The sequence below is a fragment of the Anopheles merus genome, chromosome 2L, assembly GCF_017562075.2.
Source record: "Anopheles merus strain MAF chromosome 2L, AmerM5.1, whole genome shotgun sequence".
NCBI classification, from domain to species: Eukaryota; Metazoa; Arthropoda; class Insecta; order Diptera; family Culicidae; genus Anopheles; species Anopheles merus.
This window is the reverse complement of record NC_054083.1, coordinates 39,915,343-39,922,195: the sequence shown is the minus strand read 5'-3', so window position 1 is coordinate 39,922,195 and position 6,853 is coordinate 39,915,343. Positions and strand designations below refer to the sequence as shown.

The 6,853-nt window shown below is 50.4% G+C and overlaps 1 protein-coding gene across 5 annotated transcripts in view; it reads left to right on the top strand.

Moving 5' to 3' along the window:
* Positions 1 to 1,330: 1,330 nt before the first annotated feature.
* The window catches only part of LOC121593158 (calcium-transporting ATPase sarcoplasmic/endoplasmic reticulum type), a 33,247-nt gene continuing 27,724 nt past the window's right edge, over positions 1,331 to 6,853 (top strand). For 4 of the 5 annotated variants that reach the window (XM_041915290.1, XM_041915292.1, XM_041915291.1 and 1 more), the window contains exon 1: positions 1,331 to 1,434. The gene's annotated coding sequence lies outside the window, so the exon portion shown is untranslated. Of the gene's footprint in view, positions 1,435 to 6,480; positions 6,668 to 6,853 lie in introns of those variants that run through there. The other variant, XM_041915288.1, reaches the window with a different exon arrangement.

The window sequence follows — 6,853 nt, the reverse complement described above, 5'->3', positions numbered from 1 at the left end:
AACCCGTCGCAAGACAAAACACAATTGCAACCCATTTCGGGCTGACCGAACTGACCAAACACCGATATCAACTGTCTGCGGCTGGGTCGGGTGTGCTCGCGCCGTCCGTGACGCCCTGAACGCCATCAAAAAATGCAACAACAATCCGTGCGAGACTGCTACAACAGTCTCCACCGAAATCGCACTCCCGTTTGGCACTCTCTCACACACACACACACACATCCTCATCATCATCGCAACTGCAATTATGACACCGTACGTCGGTGTCCGAAATGGGAAACACATTTTTCACGCCCCGTTTTGTCACCACGGTTACTTCATCCGCATTCGACCGAAAATAAACCTGCATACAGTCCGACAAACAGACGGAGAGCAAAACGAGGGACACGAGTCGGAACACAATCCTGACCATTAGCAAGACCCATTCCACCGCCCCCCGCTACTAAAACGGCCGTTTTGCTCGACAATATCGGCTGCTGGTGCTGGAATGGATTGGCGCAAAAACCCAACCGATTTCGCTACAAATGGAACGTTTTGTCGTTAACTTTATTGCTGCTGCTTGCTGCTGCTCTTGTTGTTGTGGTTGCAAGGGGTTGAACCCGAACGGTGCTAACCTTAGCCGACACGGCACAACACAACAGCAAAGCTGGTTCCCTTCCACCGGGAAGGTTTGCGCCTGTCTGCTGCGCTGTGTGCCCTGTTGGATTGGCGCCAAAACGCGTGTGTGGAAAATGAGTGCCCTCCCGAGCGATGATGTGCTTCACGCGTACCACCAAAATGAGGCATGCGATAGACAAGGAGAAAGAGACAGATAATGGAGGGCTTACCGATCGCGATCGTGGCCCGGTACTAGCTGCGTATGTGGTGGTGGTGCTGTGTGTGGGAAAAGCCACTCTCAATCGTAGGAAAGAAAATGAAAAACGAGTTAATGATCCCTTTTTTACGATGTACAGAAATGAAAATGATTTTTAAATACTTTTAACGTAATTGCAATCAAACAAAAAAAAAAAACACGCTCCATCCACCGATTGAGATGTCAGCTGGGTCTTTACATGCGGCGGGGCTTCGCTCAACCGAAGATCCTGCACCGAGGAAACCCACCATCGCCCTTTCATACCGGGCGAGCGAGTACGACAGCGATCATGCACCTGTTGTGCTGGCTGCGAATATTTCCATACAACCCGTGAGCGTGCGCGCGTATGTGTAGCGGCGCACACACCACACCACATCAACAAAAAAAAAAAAACCGGGCGTCCCCATGTCTGCGTTTGTCTGTGTTGGTGGCAACTCGTTCGCGCCGGAGCAGTACGCGCCCCGGGAGCCCCGGCGCTGGCGGCTTAGCAGGCCCGTTCGAAAACGGGCCGGGGCCGGGAATTTATAAAAGGACTCGCACGGCGGCGATCCGTTGCCGATTGTCTCGACCTTTCGAAACAGGTCAGTCGCATAGCTGGGAGCGCTCGCCGTAGTGCTCGCACACAGTGGTTTTTCGCCGTTCTTCGCAAACTAAACGATCGATCCGATCCTCGCAGTGTTAGGTTCGCAGGTGGTTTTACCTTTGCTGTTAAGTTTTGGTTTTTGGTGGGCCTGGAAGTAGTGGTGGAGGAGTTTTTCCCGTCCCATCGTCGTTCAAAGGTGACACAGCGTGTGATTTTGGTGTGTGGAGTTGCATTGGATTTGGATACGGAGTTCGATCTGTGACCGAGTGCATCAGGACAAAGTGGAACTGTGACCCACCGACGTGAGCGCTTGGAGTGTGAGAAACTGTGACCAAATTTGAAAAGCAAGCGTGAAAAATAGACCCCCCTCTCAAGAACACGAAGGACATCGAGCGTGACAAGTGACACCACGAACAAGGATTTTTCCGCATTTAGATAAACAATTGCATTGGAGTTCCGAAAACGAAGCTTAAAACAATTCTAAACTCTTACACTAAAAAATGGTGAAATCGTGAAGCACGAAGATACAACGCAAAAACGTTACGGGAGGACCAACGGGAAAAAAGGGTCGCCAAAGTGACACCCCGGACCCCGTCGCCATCCATGGCACCGCTCGCTCGTGATGAGTGATGATATTTTTAAAGTTCTTTGCCTTGCCCGAGCAAAATGGATAGTGAACAGGTGCTTTCTGTACCTCTGGCCTGCTGGCCGGAGGATGTGTCTGTACGGGGCGCAAGCAACGGGACGAGCCGTCCCTGGGAGAACACTCTTCAACACCCCGCTCCTTGCACGTAGGACCAGCGCCGCATGGTGAACCGAGCACGCACGGACGGCGTGACAGCTCTCTGAAGTCGATGATCGTCCATCGCTTTGAAGAGCACATCAAACGGACGATCGTTATGCAACACCGATCGTTTCTATTTTTCGGAGGGAGGGGTTTGCGGTGTGATGGAGCTGTCGTCTCTCCCAGGGAGCACTCCCAGGCATCCCGATCAGCATTGTACTTGAGCTACAGTACTTAATTTGTAATAACTAAAAGCGCACTAAAACAAAACTCCCAAAGGAGCCAGCTCAACCGGACCGGACACCGGGGAGTTAGTGAGTGTTTGTGTGTATGTGTATGTTGCGCTTAAGGTCCGGGTGACCAGCCAAGAGGCCTGGCGAGGTGGTTGGAATATTTTTGCGACCTCTTGTGCGCCTATTTTTAGCCCGGCCAGGTCCTTTTGTCAACGGGCCGACGACGACGACGACGATCTTCCGTTTGACTTTGCGCGTTTGACCACGGCACGGCACACAACACCGTGTACCTAACCCTAGGCCTAGGGTGTCATTAATATACCGCGCTAAGGTGTCCATGTGTGTGTGTGTGTGTGTTTGCACACACCGGGAGAGTGGGGAGGGGGGGGGGGGATTCTATTTTTAGTTCATTTATTCACGCCGCAATTTATTGCGCAACAGAGAGCGCTTTTCCGCGTGTCTGTGGAAAATATTCTCTTGTTTTTGTTTCATCGTGCAGGCAAATTATTTCTTCTGCTCACTCGCGTCCAACGTGTCTGAAGCGGTTGCGGTGCGGTAACAGTTTCGTTTGCCATTTTTGCCATCCCTGCCTGCAGCTCGTGCTCCTGCTGCTGCTCTGGCTGCTGCTTGTAGAAGGAAGAATTGTTCGCATGAGAGTGGACTTGACAAGTGTTGAGTCTTCCAACGCTTTTCCTTCCCCAGTTTTTGCCCACCCAATCGGGGCCCGATGGCAACACACACACACACACGTGAAGCCGTTTTTGATCGACGCGGTACAAGATTCCATCCTGCTTAGATCAAATATTGGCTGACATTAGGGCCAGGGCGTTAGGCCTCGGTAGCTGAACCGTTGCCAAGAAAGCTACACATCATGAAACGCAACTAACTTGAAACAAGGAGTGAGAGAGAGATGCACGGTGGTTGGCGCACAATCTTAAGCCGCGCGGAGCGACCAAAGCGACCAAAGCGACGAACGGGGAAAACAGGCAAAGGGCGCGCGCGAGCGCGCGCGTGTGTAGGGAAAATTTCTATTTCGGTACTGATTGATGAAACGTAAATTCCTGCCCATCCACATTGAGCGGGGCACAGCGTTTTGCACACACAAACAAGAAGAAGAAGAAGAAGAAGACGCACCGTTACGAGTTTTTTTTTTTTCTACGGTCAGGATTCGGTTCACCTGTTGTTATGGCCAACAAGTACTAACCGCCCAAACAGGAGATCTGCTTGCCCTGCCGCGAGTGCATCCATCATACGGCGGAGATATGGAGCAGCTTAAATAGACATGCCAAGCGATGGAATGATGTCAGCTGCCAGTGCCCTTGGTGGTTGTGTGCGCATTTTTTTGTATTTGTTTTTCTTCTCAAAGCAATGGAAGAATGGCTCATCGACCTTATCATAATTAAATTATAATACCATTAATTAGGACGCTCAGTAACGCTGCCGAGTTCACCCACTCGCTCCGCCAGTTGTTTGTTTTATCAAGCAAAACTAACTGCACCTTCCAAAACAAAAGCATAGGAAATCGAATACTCCACAACAGAGCGCAGGGGATTTATGTAGTGCCCAACACCCGGTCGAACGACGGGTCGAAGTGTAAACAAAGATATCATTCGCACAAAACAACTGATCCCCACGGGCGGTGGTAAATATGGTTGGATATTATTATATTACCGATCACCGGGCGGGAGAGGTGGCGTTTGGAAGGAGTTTGCTGAAAGAGTTGGCTGAAAGCTGATACGCTTGTGCTGTGTTGCAGGTTCCGATTGTTTGTCGAAATACAATGCTCGAACAACATGGCAACACGCTCCGGCGCGCATTACCCTTTTGGAATGTTTGTTTTGCATTATTCATCTTCTTTGTTCGTGTGTGCTCTTGCCCTCTGGAGAGAAATAGTTCGGATGGAGCAGAATTTATGAACACTCACCAGATCGACTGGAGCAAACTCGGGAAAAGCTGCACGTACACGTGCCTTGATCGTGGTGGCCTTGAGGTGTTTTTTTTTTGCATCAAGACAACAACCACCCCCAAAAACCGTTGCCTTTATGAGCGGAAAGACTGATGGCATCTTTACCGTGGCGCATCCTCAGTTCACGCGCGCGCGCGCTCGAGTTCAAGTACGCGCCTGCCCCGTACCGATCGCACCCCGATCGCAGTATATTTATTTATTTATTTATTTACTTTCAACATCAAAACTACGATCGTCTGCCCACCGGGATCCGTTTGCGACGAGAAGGGAGGGCCTAGCGGGAGGGTGGCAAAGTTCAAGCCAACATCGAGTATAATTTCCAAATGGCATTGGAAATCATTTTATAATTGCACCGCAACCGCCTCTCAGCTCAGCGTGTGCGCTCGGGGGATAAGTTTTAAACTGCCAATTTTTACGACTTTTCCCCCGTCGGCCTGCTCCACTCTCGCCAACTCTCGGTGGCTCGGCGAGCGAGAGAACGGGTGAGAAATAGTTCCAGCCGCTATGCCAGACGTCCCCTCAGAAGAGGGCCACTCTGCTGCGGGAAGCTGTAAACTTGGGACGGAGCTGTGGATGTGAGCGCTGAACCATGTTTAAGACGGGAAATTGCACTCACCGGCGGGGAAATTCAATAGAACAAAGTCGAGTTTTGTTTTATGCACCCTAAAAGGAGGCTTAATTTGCGGCCAATCAAATCCACTTGCAGGACTGAAGTAACGCTGGCCTTCTACCTTTTTTTCCTTTCTTTTTGCGCAAATTCCATTTTCGCCCTCACCACGATCAACTTCAACTCACCAAACCCGTAAAGAGTGAGAGAGAGAGAGAGAGAGAGAGAGAGAGCGAGAGTGGGATTATTTTATTTTTAAAATAATTTATCTGCACCTTCTAATATTAACCCGCCCGACCCTGGGGATTGGGTAAAAATAATTGACCGATGGCTAGCTTGATGGCTGGGGGGGGGGGGGGGGGGGGGGGGGAGGCCTTAGGTCCGAGAGGTGGTGCCGGTCCAAAACTTTCGATCGAAAAACCGCAAACGTTGCGAAATTGATCGTAAACCTGTTTGCAGCGGGCAGCAAAGGGGAAAAAACGAAGCGTATACCTGTGTGAGAGATTTCAAGTGGTTTCGCCCGGACGATTTTCGCCCCGCGTTGCTTGGATTTGCAAGATAGGAAAGCCAACTTCGATTGACTCATCGGACGCGATCGCGCGTGGTTGGTTGTTGTTTGATTTTTCTTCGTCGAATAAATTTATTGCCCTCCCTCCCGCGGCCACATGGCTTTTGAGGAGGTAGTATCCAGAAAGGCACCAGTTTCCGAGAGCGTCCATCATATTGGAGATCGCGACCTGGTGGTGGACGGCGAAACTAATGGCAGCAGGGGGCGGGAAAACTGGGACCTCGTCCACGCGGTACTGCAACAACAACTGGTCGAGCGTTCTAAAAGTGGTACCTCCGTATTTCCCGGGGACCTGCGATCGCTTGGGAAAGGCCATCTGGGGACCGCCAGACATGTAGAGGCGGCCGATTTTGGCACCACACGGCAGTTGCTGCGCATGTCCGTTCGAAGGGATCTGGCCGGTTCTCTCACGTCACGGCAGCGCTAACACACGAGAGAAGGATTATTTTCTCTTTCTTTCTCTCTCTTTCTCTCTTTCTCTCTCTCTCTCTCTCTCTCTCTCTCTCTCTCTCTCTCTCTTCTGTCTCTCTCTCTCTCTCTCTCTCTCTCTCTCTCTCTTTCTTGCTCTCTTGCTCTGTTTTGCTCTTGATTGCAGATTGAGAAAGAGATAGGGAGAGACAAACATCCCATGGCGGGATCAATGTGCACCTCAATTCGATTGTTCGCACAGGTTGTGGTGTGATTTTTCCTCTCCCTTCTCCCCAGGCGGTGGAAAACTCTGTAACCAACCGTTGTGACGTTGGGATCAAAGGCAAATACACAATACCAACGAACAAAATACAAAAAAAAAAGAAACATCTTCTCCCATTGACGAACTCTCGGAGAAACCGTCTTTTACGTGGTCGTTGCGATCACGAGCAAGGCGATCGGCAGGAAGCGAACCTCAGTTGTTCACGAACGTCTCGCTGGTGTGCACTGTCCTTTTGCGGTCCGTGTGCCCTGTTTGTGACCACTGCCCCGCTTGCCCTCGTCCTTTGCGTGTCGGTGAGCCCCAACGGCACCAACTGACCGCGACTGGTTGGCTGCTCGAATAGTGCCCTCTGTTACATAACACGATCGCGCAGATACATTTGGTGAGTGTGTTTGTGTGGAAGTGTGTGTGTGTGTGTTGAGTTGAGTGGCTCAACACTAAAGTTTGAAAGATAGTGTAGTTCTGTTAGTGAGTTTTTTTTTTAAATGGTTCAGAACTTATTGCAATTTAAGTGACATTTAAGCAACATTATAAGCTGTGACGGGACAAAATGGTGCCTTAATCAGGA